Raw genomic sequence first — 13225 nt, 5'->3', positions numbered from 1 at the left:
CATCAAGATCAAGCCGGCTTTCTATGTGGCTGCCAGCTGAAGGATAACATAAGGAATATAACTGACATAATAGAATATCTGGAGGCCAGCAGTGACAAGCAGGCGGTATTAATGTTCACAGATGTGAAGAAGGTCTTTGATAACGTCTCATGGAACTTTAGGAAAAAACACTAGAAATGATGGATTTTGGAGAGACTTTTTATAGAGGAATCGGCACAATTTATTCAGAGCAACAGGCAAAGCTGATCATTAATAATGTAATAACAGAAAGTTGTAAAATAATGAAAGGGACAAGACAGGGGTGTCCCCTGCCACCATTACTGTTTATTTTAGTATTAGAAATCCTGGCAAGGAAAATAAGAGTAGATGAAGAAATAAAAGGAATAGTGGTGGGAAATAAAGTATTCACACTTAAAGCATTCACAGATGATCTTGTGATAACAACAGAAAACCTGATGGTAAGTTTACTAAGGGTCTTGGAGAAGATGAATGTATTTGGCCAAGTGGCAGGTTTCAAGCTTAATAAAAGTAAAACAAAGATGCTGGTGAAAAACATGACAGAACAAAATAAAAAAGAACTACAAAAAATTACTGATAAGGTAATAAGCAAAAAGGTCAAATATTTAGGAGTTTGGTTGACAGTAAAGAATATTAATGTGTATAAGGATAACTACCTGACCGCGTGGAAAGAAATAAAAAGATACTTGGAGATTTGTCACAGGATGAATTTATCATTCTGGGGGAGGATATATGTGATAAAAGTGAACGTATTGCTGAGGATGTAATTTTTGTTTCAACCGATTCCTGTGGTCAAGGAATGGCAAAGAGATATTTCAAGGTTTATATGGCGCGGGGGGGGGGGAGCAAGAAGAAAGCATAAGTTGTTAATAGATTCAAAAGATAGATGTGGCTTTTCCCTGTCATATTTAATAATATATTATGAGGCAGCCTGCCTCTGCTGGTTCCGGGAATGGACAACATTACAAAATATAGATATTTTGGACTTCGGGGGTCATGATAACAGATTTGGATGGCATGTGTACTTATGGTATGAAAAAGTTAAAGTCCACAAAGGATTCCTGAACCATGTAATAAGAAAGTCATTATATGTGGTATGGGATAAATACATTTTTTTGCTAGAACAAAAAACTCCATGGTGGTTATTGCCATTAGAAGCGATTTTTGTGAAGAAATCAAATATGAGAAAAGATTGGTTACAACATTTTAACAGACTGGTTACAATATCACCAGCTGAATTATGTTTTTAAAATGGATAAAAGAAAGGGTTTTGCCACGGAATTATCGAGGTTTGTGAAAGAATTTACAAAATAAGGTGAAACTACTTTCTAAAATGTATAAATTGTTTTTGGAATGGTTTGTTAAAGATGAAGAAGTTAAGTCAGCAATAATTCAATGGGCAAGAGATTTCGGATATAACATAATAATAATTTATTATTTATACCCTGCCCATCTGGCTGAGTTTCCCCAGCCACATAAAATTGGCAGCATGGGAAAAACTTTGGAAAGAGGATTTAAAATTTACAGCGAGTTACATGCTGAAAGAAAACTATATGAAGATTATGTATCATTGGTATTTACGGTAACTCCCAGTAAGTTAGTGAAAATGTATAGGACTAGCTCAAATGTCTGTTGGAAATGTAAGGAAAAAGAGGGCACCTTCTACCATATGCAGTTGAATTGTAAAAAGATAAAGGAATTATGGGAAATATAATGAATCAAAAAAATGTTTATAATAGTAATTTTAGGTGCAGACATACTGAAGGATTTGAGAAGACTGTTCATGTACGGCTACGGCTGCAAGGATGCTGCTTGCCCAGCAATGGAAAGAGAACAAGATGCTGACAAAGGCGAATTGGCAGAATTAGTTAACTATGCAGAGATGGCTAGATTGACTAGGAAAATCAGAAATCAGGAGGATCAAAACTTCTATAGAGAATAGGACAAATATAAAAGGTAAAGGGGACCCCGACCATTAAATCCAGTTGGGACCGACTCTGGGGTTGCGGCGCTCTTCTCGCTTTACTGGCCAAGGGAGCTTCTGGGTCATGTGGCCGCCATGACTAAGCCGCTTCTGGCGAACCAGAGCAGCGCATGGAAATGCCGTTTACCTTCCTGCCGGAGCGGTACCTATTTATCTACTTGCACTTTGACGTGCTTTTGAACTGCTAGGTTGACAGGAGCAGGGACCAAGCAACAGGAGCTCACCCCATCACGGGGATGCGAACCGCCAACCTTCTGATCGGCAAGTCCTAGGCTCTGCTTTTTAACCCACAGCACCACCCGCGTCCCAGGACAAATACAGATTGTATTTAAAAGAACATTGTAAACACTTGAACTCTTTGGCAGGGTTTGAATAACTCTTGCAGTGTTATACTTTGGATATATTGGAGGACTGTAATTCGGATGAATTGGCATAGACATTTAAACCCCCAGAGGGGAGGAGGGAGGTCCTAAGTTTTTACTATTTTTTAAAAAAATGTTAATTGTTTGATTTACTTTGTAAAAACAATACAAATTATTTCAAAAAGAGAAATTGTGTGTGGGAAGAAGTCTTATATTTTATAATAAAAATCCCAATTTTTATTATTGTTTTTCATAATCCTAGAATTTCACTTCCAATACAACTCAATTTTAATACACTACTTGAGGCTGAACTCTGGGCCAGGAGCCCCTCCGACACACAGTCGTGCGGCAGAGAAATGTTATGCAATTATACATTAATTCCCCCTTTAAGGGAGGCACTTCCCTCCGCGTCTCCTCCGCCCTTGGCCTGCGCGGGACGCGCGGTCCCCATGGCAACAGAGGCGCTTCCTCCTGCCCCGCCCACGAAGGTGCGCAGGCCCCGCCCCTCTCCCTCCCCCCTTCTGCAAGCGAGGCAGCGGCGGCCCCGCCCCCTGGCGCCCGGGCGAAGCAAGCTGGGCTGCGCCGCGCGCCCCCGACGCCCAGAGAGAGAGACGGGGAGCCGAGCGCGGCGGGCAGGACGGAGCACGCGCGCACGCGCCACCGCCGTCGGACCCAGGTGAGGACTACGGGGTGGTATGGTGTGGCCCCTCCCTCTGGGGACCCCCTTCCCCCAAATGCAGCGACGCCCCCCGGCCAGTTTCCTTCGGTCTATCGCATCTCCCAAAGTCTCCTCACGAGGAGGGGGCGCCCCCTCCCCCAAGAAAGGTGCTTCGCACGGAGGAGGAGTCGGGTCTCCTTCTCTCTCTTTCTTTGCCCCCCCCCCGGATCCTTTTCCATCTCCGGGACCAGCCGCTGCCCCTCCTCCCCAAGAAGACAGCCAAAGTCTCCCCCTTGTGCGAGCGAAAGACAAGCCTCTTCCTCGGGGCAGTCTCTCTCTCCCCCCCCCCCAGCAAATCACTTCCGATCGCCTCCCGACTTTCCTGGGCACCTGTGAGCCCCCCGCCTGCCCCCCCCCCCGCGTCCTCTTCGGTCTCCTCGTTTGCTTTTCCTCCTTTCCTTTCCTCAGATCTGCGGGATGCGCCCCCCCCCAACTCTTCTCCCGCTTCGCAGCCTCTTCCCAAGCCACCTTCTCTTCCGGACACCTCCCCCCCCCCTTGCATTTTCTTCCTTGGGGTCTATATGTGTGCAGGCGGCACTTTCCCAAGGGGAGGGCTGTGTCCCCAGATTCCTCCTGACACGGAGCCTCCCCCCTCCCCTCCTTTCCTGCCTGGCAACAGCCCCTTCTGCTTTGTGTGCCCCCTACCCTTGCTCTGCTTTTTTGTTTCCCGTCGCCTCTGTCAGGCGCCTCTGCAACAGCTTGGGGAGAAGGCGGCAGAGGAGAACCTGCCTGCCCGCCTGCCTGCCTGCGAAACCCTCCAGCCGTGCAAAGAGGTCGGGGGTCAGTGCCTGCTTTGCTTTCTTTGCAGGAAGAAGAGCATGGCATGCGGGTGGGTGGGTGGAAGAGCCCTCCAGGCAAGCTTGAAAGAAGGAAAGGGAGCCTCCTCTTTAAGGTCTAAAACTCCCTGGAGTGATTTTTACTTCCTTCCTCCCTCCCTCCCTCCCCTTGTTTTTGCTGCGTGTAATGGGCTCTCCCTTTTTAGCGTCCAATAAGCCGGACCCTTTTGATGGGATTAAAGGCCAAAGCTGACAGAGGAAAAATAGCAACAGGGGCTGGAGCCAGGTCGAGTTCCTTGTTCTTCACCCATTTCCCAGACCCATTTCTCCCCCTCATTAGTTAGCTGCCAGGAGGGCAGAGCAGGATCCTTATCAGCCAGGCAGCTTGGCTTGGCTTGTTCCAAAATTGGGTTGCTCTGACTAAAAACAAAAACAAATCCGCTTCATCTTGATCATGCCTACCCTAAAAAAAATCACATTATGCTATTTCCAGAGTTTCTTCCTTCTGCATAGCTAAATCATAGTATTTAAACCTCATTAAAGCCCCATGGGATAATTAAGTGATTCTGACATCCGTAATTTGTCTTACTGCATTTGAGATGATTATGTTTAGTTGAGTTATGCTGTTGTCGTTGTTTGTCCTCTCTCTCCTTCAGAGATTATTCATTTATTTCCTACATAGAGTGTATGTCTCAGGGAGGGCAGACTGGAGGAAACTGCTGTGCACTTGTAAACTGGGAAGGGGTGCAAATGGGAAGTTAGCATCCCTTCCCTTCATGTAATGTACATGAGGGGATTATTGGGCTTCTGTGCGTCTCCCAGAGCAAAGGCCAGGGGCTGGCTAGTTGGAGGGATCTAATTTTTGACTTGTGGTATTATAAAATAAATTAATTTGGGGAAGGGGGTAGTCCTTTATTGTGGTATGTCCTGTGCTGATAGTATGGTTGTAAAATGAATCTGGGTCTATTTTTTATTATTCAGACAAAGTGTTTAATAAAAAGTTTTGGCAGTGAGGTGTAGTTGGAGAGTGGTTATGTGAATGGAAAGACTTCTTCAGCTTTGGACACATTTGAATCAATATCCATTTCTCATTTAAAAGCAACTTAGTTGACACATCAATGATGTTATTACTTTTTTTTTTTTGATAAGGGATATTGTAGGATTGTGTTTTTTACTTGAAGCAGTAATAGTGTGACTAAATGATGAACACTTTAGACATCCTATTTCAGCTGAACTTCTTTCAAGACAGATGCTTTGAATTAGGGCAGCCTTTGCTAACCTGGTCTCCTGAAGGTGTTTTGGACTACAATTCCCATCAGCCCCAGCCAGCATGGCCCTATGATGAGGTTGTCAAGAGTTTCAGTCCGAAACATTGGAAGGGCACCAGGTTGGCAAATTAGGGTCTCCTTTGTGGCATTAAGCTTAGTGCTAGTTCCACAGGCATCCACAATGGTGTGTGTTCTGCCTGTAAGTTGAAAGATAAAGTTGACTCCAAAGGGAGCATGAGCTTGATTCTATTGATGGCACAGTTAATTTGGTTCTGAGGCACCTGACAGTCAAGTCATTTCTCAGCTGTGGATTCACTGAATCTCTGTCATTTCCTAGCAGTTCTCTAGACACTGTTGATAGACTACTGCATCAGACATCTGGTGTTACTGAATATTTGAAATACTGTTTTTTTGTATCTGATATATTATGGAAGAGTGCTGGGATATTCGAAACTTCTTCGTTTAATGCCCCAGTGTTAAGCACATTGACCTGGAAGAAAATCCTACTGAAATTAATAGAATTTACTTCCCAACTGTGAAACAGGAATGTTAATGACATAGCAGTTAGGAAAACAAATATAAGCAGTTAGGAAAACAAATATAAGCATTTAAAGCCCATTTAGCACTGTGATTCTTGGATTGCAGGGGGTTGGACTAGATGACCATTTGGGTCCCTTCCAATCCTACAGTTCTATGATTTCAACCTGAGGAGCCCAGCTCTGTTTCTGCTGGCTGCATCTGTGCAAAATGTGTTTTGCTTTGTGGCAGCTACAGCAGCATCCTTTGCTTAGCAAATGGATAGATAGCCTCCATGTGTCAGCAGCCTCAGCCTCTTGCCTGCTCTGCCCTGTCAGAAAATGTGCCCTCAAGGACTAGGGTGGGCTCCTTGTGCTGGCATTGGAGATTCTAGTTCCCATTCCTCTGAGAACTGCCTACGGGTCATGTCATCTTTGACTGTGGAAGTGTTGTACCCCATAGATTTGTAGAGTTGAAGGGGGGGGGATAATGAATAGGATATGTTTTGATATTTTGTTATATTGAAATTGCTAAAAAAAAGAAAAAAAAAGAAATGTAGAGTTGGAAGGGACCACAAGAGTTATCCAGTCAACCTTCTGCAATGCAGGAATCTTTTGCCCAATGTGGGCCTTGAACCTACGACCCTGAGTTTTCATGCTGTACTGACTTGAGTTAACACAGGCTATATGATGCTCCATTGCATTTGTTGTATTAGAACTGTCAAATAGTTTTCTTCTAGTTTCTCTATTCAATTTTCAGTGCAAACAGGTACATACATACCAGTACTTATATTTAGATTGGGGAGGGAGATGAGAGATTCATAAAGAAATGCAAACATAAAAGAAAGAAATAAGAAAAAAACTGTAATGTGAGAAAAGATCACATAGGGATAAAAGGAAACTCATCAAGTATATTCAATCTGCCCTTTAAGCAATGTGGCACATGTTCTGGTTTTGAGCATTGTTAACCAAAACATGCATAATGTGTCTTGTCTAAGACGGCAAGCTAACCTTGTGTAATGGCAGTGTCTGTATTTATAAAAGAATATACCAACGACCCTCTCATAACATACCAATGTCGCTATATACAGCAATATAAAAACATTTAAAAATACATTAAAAGCACTACCAAGTAATCATTAAAATGACCAGCTACTGGGTATCCTGCAAATGTTCTGGTTTTGCAGGTTAAACATTTTCCTCAGATTGTCAAATCTGCCTTTATGTCCCTATTTGCATGACATGCTCAGTTTGCAGAGGCAAACCATCTCTGCAAATCCCATTGGGGATTGTGCCTGTTGTGTGATAAACTGAGCAATTTAATCTGGAAGGACAGGTGCTTTCCTGACGTCTGGCTTGAAGAAAGTTTTGTATTTTCCGTGTTTCAAGTAGGATTAGGACAAGTCTTTGACAGATGGCAGGATGCAGACTTAATCAGTGTACCACATGGTATCCAGTTCATAATCTTTCAAGTTTGATCTCTCAACCTCAGTGTCTCTAATGATGATTTAATGTGTGAATGATCTTCCAGGTACTTTGGATCATACAATTCTGTTGAAATCAATCTGGCGAGTGCAATCATTAAGTGAAGTTGGCATCGCTATTCAGGGATTGCAACATATGGTTATTGATCTGTCATACATGACTTTTTATTGGTGACAATTATGAGAAAATTTCATTGCGAGAAAAAGGGTAGCTAATGTTTCTATGGCAATGATCCATTACTCTCAGCAGCTGTAGGCAGCACTCTTTTAAAAAGTCACGTGTACAGGCCTGAACCAAAAAGTTTTTGTCCCCCAAGCAACTGCACCATAATTCAAAAGGTGCCCCTCAGAGTCTCTTGCAACATGATACGTACTACCTGAGCTGTGTGCAAATATTATTTCCTAAATGCCTAAAGCAAAGTGGTGAAGAATAAATATGACATAGGGTGGACAAATCACAAGAATGTGCCTGCAGACTTAAACCATCTAAGTAACCAAATGCATGAGGAAAAGAGAGGAAGTGGAAGGAAGGGAAGTCTGGAGCAGAGGAGACGCAGTGGCTGTGCAATCCGATGCATATTCTCACAGAAGTAAGTCCCAGTGAACTTACTCCCACGTAAATGTAGTTAGGGTTGCAGCCTCAGTTAAAATATTAGTGAATGAAGAGAATACCTATTTTTAGAGACAAGACTACAAGAGTTCCTGGTTTGTTCTTGACCCCTGTAGCTGCTTAATTGAGGGCCCTCATTGGAATAATAATAATAATAATAATTTATTATTTATACCTCACCCATTTTTTTGCATTACAGAGCAGGCCTTTAGGCTAAGAGGATGTCCAGCACTGTTTCTCTGGCATTCTGGGTCATACCAGTAGGTAGTGCATTTGAAATATCACAACACATCAAGTTGATCAAAATACAAATTAAATAATGTGAGTGTGAGAATAGAGTGAAAAAAGTTAACTTTACAGTTGATAAATGTGACGTATCAGACAGCTGGTGCAACCCATGATAATATCACAAATGATCCTTGCTTATAGAGCAACAATTTTTCTTGGCTCTTTTCAACATATTAAATGAATGCAACCCCCTGTTCTATAGGGGTTGATCATGACAAAAATTGGAGCTGCTAGTGAGGAGATCTTCCCTACCTGGCTGGAATTGCTGTTTTGTGTTACTGCCAACTTCTTCTAAAGTTAATTGGTTATTGGCAGATGAGTGATATTTTCATGATAAGGCTATTTCAGTTGCTTTAACAACTTCATTCACACAACATCACTAGTGCATCCAGCCACAACCTCATATCCTCCAGATGTTTTGGACTCCCGGCGCAGCAGTTGTAACTGGAGTTGATGGGAGTTGTATTCCAAAACATCTGGACTAGGTTGTGGGTGGATGCACTATCAAACAATGGTAGCCTGGCTGTATTAATTAAAATATGGTTTCTAAATCTTACATGCCTGGACAGCTTGATTTGGCAGAAGATTTTTTAAAACTGGACACTGCATTTTGTGATGCACCTTGATCCCCCTAACTGCTCTAGAGCAGTTTTCATTTCTCTGTGAAGAACCATGCACTGATTTTGCCACATAAATAGTAATTTGCTCACCAGGGTGGTGTTAAATCACCTGTTATACTGAACAGGAAAAGATTAGGGACCCACGTATAAATGCATAGGAAAGACATGCCAGTTTTTCTAGTCAAACCAGTTAGGGAGTTTGCAATTATCCAGGGTATGGTAATTTTAGAAAACCTCTCGTATCAATGGTGTGCCAACTCCAGCCTCCAATTGTATGGTGGTAGCACCATGGAAACTGACTGTATCAAGGGGAAGACATTGTTGACTTTGGTTGGGAATGTGACAAATGGGGTGAATCCCCTGGCTCTGTAGTGTGTATTGTCATAACAAACAAGTTACAAGTTAAGCTACTGTATTTGGGATGCTTTTTAGAAGTGTCTTCAGTTCTGGTTTATGACAGAAAGAAATAGGAGATGCATACCATATGTCACTTATCCCTGTGCTTTTTGCTTTCCTGTGAGTAACTAGCCAGGCTAGGTAGAACTTTGACCTGAACCAGCAAGGCAGCTCTTATATCTTCAGAGTGCCTGCAAAAAAGGGAGAGGAAGAAAACGGGGCCTGAACAGACCCTGTCCCAGGACACTTACAATCTAAAGTTTGACAGTGGATGCATATTAGAAGAAAAATAATGTATTAGTTTTGGATCTAAACTTGGGCACATTTGTATTGATTTCTTTTTAGTAGATCAGTGTTCTTAGAGGTGCTTTTTGCTGATTTGCAGCTTTTAACTTTTATACTTTAAGGTGGTCCAAAGTATATTGTTCTCCCAGCTGTATGCATCTTCCTCCACAGGCCAATCCCCATTGCAGCATAGAATCCCTTATTGTCAAAAGATCTGGTCTTGCAATCCAGCTTCCACTCTGAAATGGCCTTTAAGAGGCTATGTCAGTTTCCTTGACTGGTGCTTTCTTGTTCTATGTTTTCTTCAAGGGTGCAATTTATAAATGGCTGAAAACTGAAAATGGCTGTGTTTATGTGTCAGATTAGGTACTTAGGTAGTCTTGTCTCTTTAATTTTTTTTATCTTGAGTTGATAAACATCATTGTTCATGTGAAATGTATTTATAGTGCCTACAAGTCTCCTTTGGATAGGGCGTAATGTAATGTAATAATTGTACTAGAGTCTTTTCCTTTCCAAACAGATTCGTTCCAGCGGTGTTTTGCTCACCCCCTCCCAGACCACATCTAATTTGAGGGGAGCGGCCCTCAAGAGTTTGCATCACTGTTTATTTCTTATAGGCCTTTATGCCAGTCAGTCGTTTTTGATCAGTGTGGCATGAAAAGTATAATTGAGGTGCATGGTTTTAGAAGTCACTTATGCTGTGCAAAAAAAAAAATTCTCTTTCTCCATGAAGACAACTAGTGAAATTAAGATTTAAACTGTGAAAAGAGCTCATCTTTAACTTGCCATCTAGAAATGTATAACAGAAGGTGTGTAAAATAATATTTATATGATGTGTTACAAGTGAATTAGGTTACAATTGAGTAGGTTATTATCCATCTCTGTTCTGCGTTGGTTGCCCCTCTACCGGATTCTGTTGGGTGCGGATGTGTGCTTTTGGCTTTCTGCTTAATTGTGAAATAATGAAGCTACTGTCAGGAGAACAAAGCTCTGCTTTGCAGCCTATGAGATGCTTCAGAAGGATCTGAGGGGAATAGGCACTTGGTGGAGTATCTAGCCCAAGGTCAGTCTGTTGTATGCTGTGGTTAGGAGATAATGTTGCTTGTTTAGGCATGCAACTGCCAGAGGTTCACAGGGATTATGTTCATCTTGATCTTTCGCATAGCCTTTACTTTGGCACTATTTTTACTTCATTTTATTTACATAGTGCTTGGAGCAGTCATTAGGGGATTTGGAGCTTGGTGTCATCAGTGTGCTGCAGATACTAAGCTCTGTTTCTCTGTTATATCTGAGTCAGGTGTGCCTGGGCTAGTTCTGAATCCATGTCTGGGCACAATGGTGGGTTGGATAAAGGTCAACAAACTGCAGTTGAATCCTGACAATGCAGAGACCGTGGGGAGGATGGTTCCTGGTCCAGTAATCAAGCAAATTACTTGTTCTGGATGGGTTTGCACTCCCTCTGAAGGAAGAGATGTGTGGCTTGAGAGGGTGTTCAAGTCACCACAGTGGCTCGGAGCACCTTGTACAGTCATACCTTGGGTTAAAGTCGCTTCAGGTTGAGCGTTTTCAGGTTACGCTCCACGGTGACCTGGAAGTAATGGAACAGGTTACTTCCGGGTTTCACCGCTTGTGCATGCGCAGATGCTCAAAATGACGTCATGTGCATGCGCGGAAGCGGCAAATTGCGACAGCGCAGACGCGGGTTGCGTTCTGCTCTGGATGTGAACGGGGCTCCGGAACGGATCCCGTTCGCATCCAAAGGTACCACTGTACTGCTTTGGCTGGTATAGCTCTTTCTTGATGGGATAACTTTGCTACAATGATCCAAGCATTGGTAACCTCAAGATCTAGTTATTGTAATGGAGTCTGTATGGGGCGGCCCTTATGGGTGTTTGGAAGTTGCCGTTAGTGCAGAATGCAGTGGTTAAGTTGCAGAGTGGAGCTGCTGACTGAGGGCATATCACAAAAAATTGGATAAATTGGCACTGGCTACCCATTTGCTACCAGCAGCCAGGCGTAAGCTTTGGATACTGACTTATAACCTGATCCAGAAGTTGGAAACCATATTGAAGGATGAGCCGGTTGACGCTCAATCCGTTGGAGGATGGGCCGGAGCGTGTGCGCATGTGCTCTCTTCCGGGTTTGAGAAGTGCTTGTGCTCGTGCACACACGCTATTTCTGGCGCTCTGACCCAGAAGTGCACCGGAAACAGCGTATGCACACGGGCGCTGCTCTGACCTGGAAGAGTGTGCATGCGCACACGCTATTTCCAGGGCACATTTGGGTCGGAGAAGCACCTGTGCACATGCGTACAGGCTGGTAAGAGCGGGCGGGGGCAGGAGCGGCAGGGGTCGCCGTGGGCCGGTACTGGCCCATGGGCCTTAGGATGCCGACCTCTGATTCTGATCTGAAGTTGTGTAGGGTTTTGTCAGAGCAAACACCTTCTTCCATATAGACCTCCTCCAGAAGCAACAGCCAAAAAAAATGGAGGGCACCAACAGTAATACATGTTCAACACACACTAAGAATCTACCTGTATATGGATGCTTTGGGTGGCTTTTGGCACAAACCATCTTTTAATAACATTTATACTGATTTTAATAGTGTTGTTTTATTGTTATTGTTATCATGTTCTAACAGGTTCTATTGTAAATCACTTTGAGATGTTTCCTCTCATACACACATACATGCTTTAATTAACAGAAATATATAAATTATTCTGTTAATTGAAAGCGTGTCACTGTGCAGAGTACTTACAGAGCAACAAGGAAAGACAGATCCTTGCCCCATGAGACTTAGAACTCATGGTAGTTGGAAGGAACTTGAGGTGATAAGGATAAGTAGTGGGATAATGTACAAGTATAAAGGCAATCAAAACCCATGACACACCGTCCTGTGGGAATCTTTATTTTTGCAATGGCAGAATAATCTGGGAAAGGCTGGTGTCCCTATGCCTTGGATGCTTTAGTTGAGATGCCTATGTTGCAGGTGGTTGGGCTAGATGGCCCTTGGGGTTCCTTCCAACTCCACACGCTATTATTCTATGATCTAAAACTAGATTGAAAGCTCTTTAGCACTGAGACCTGCCTTTCCTTCCCCCGAGGCTTATATTTATGTAACTCATGACACACCACTTTGCTTAGCTTAGGCTATACAATGGTACCTCGGGTTACATACACCTCAGGTTACATACTCTGCTAACCCAGAAATAATACCTCAGGTTAAGAACTTTGCTTCAGGATGAGAACAGAAATCGTACGCTGGTGGCACGGCAGCAACAGGAGGCCCCATTAGCTAAAGTGGTGCTTCAGGTTAAGAACAGTTTCAGGTTAAGAACGGACCTCCGGAACGAATTAAGTACCTAACCCGAGGTACCACTGTATAAGTAAGTTGAAACTTACTTTTTTCTTCTGCCAACCTCTTAACTGCAAGGTGACAGCTCAGGCTCCTTCTGGAAGTCCACCTGTACCTTGCAGCAACCTTATCTTGCAGGTATTATTAATATTATTTTATTTATTTTATCCCACCTTTCTGCAGCTCAAGGAAGCACACGGAAATAAAAACCAAAACAAATAAAACACAGAGAGCTAAAACCATATAGAATATAATAGTTTAAAAGTAATAAAACTATAATAGGCTATAGAAGGGAACAAACAGATACAGTGGTGCCTCACAAGACGAAATTAATTCGTTCCGCGAGTCTCTTCGTCTAGCGGTTTTTTCGTCTTGCGAAGCAACCCTATTAGCGGATTAGCGGATTAGCGCTATTAGCGGCTATTAAAGGCTATTAAAGGCTTAGCGGATTAGCGGATTAGCTGCTAAAAGGCTATTAGCGGCTTAGCGGTTTAGAAAAAGGGGGTGGGGAGCAGAAAAAAATCTCAAGACTCGCAAGACATTTTCG

General features: G+C 43.1%; 1 protein-coding gene and 1 long non-coding RNA gene across 2 annotated transcripts in view; one reads left to right on the top strand and one right to left on the bottom strand.

Annotated features, from left to right (window-relative positions):
- Positions 1-13073, bottom strand: part of LOC310661414 — a 169376-nt gene extending 156303 nt beyond the window's left edge. Inside the window, exon 1 of the long non-coding RNA XR_014503935.1 lies at positions 12976-13073. This is a non-coding gene — a long non-coding RNA (uncharacterized lncRNA). The remainder of the gene's footprint in view (positions 1-12975) is intronic.
- LOC310661387 (uncharacterized protein KIAA1671-like) overlaps positions 2891-13225 on the top strand; it is a 44214-nt gene continuing 33879 nt past the window's right edge. The window contains exon 1 of the mRNA XM_083407256.1: positions 2891-3040. The gene's annotated coding sequence lies outside the window, so the exon portion shown is untranslated. The remainder of the gene's footprint in view (positions 3041-13225) is intronic.

The sequence above is a fragment of the Podarcis tiliguerta genome, assembly GCF_965153285.1.
Source record: "Podarcis tiliguerta genome assembly, chromosome: 13".
In the NCBI taxonomy this organism is placed as follows: Eukaryota; Metazoa; Chordata; class Lepidosauria; order Squamata; family Lacertidae; genus Podarcis; species Podarcis tiliguerta.
The sequence above is the reverse complement of the archived record's forward strand: the minus strand, read 5'-3'. Positions and strand labels throughout refer to the sequence as shown.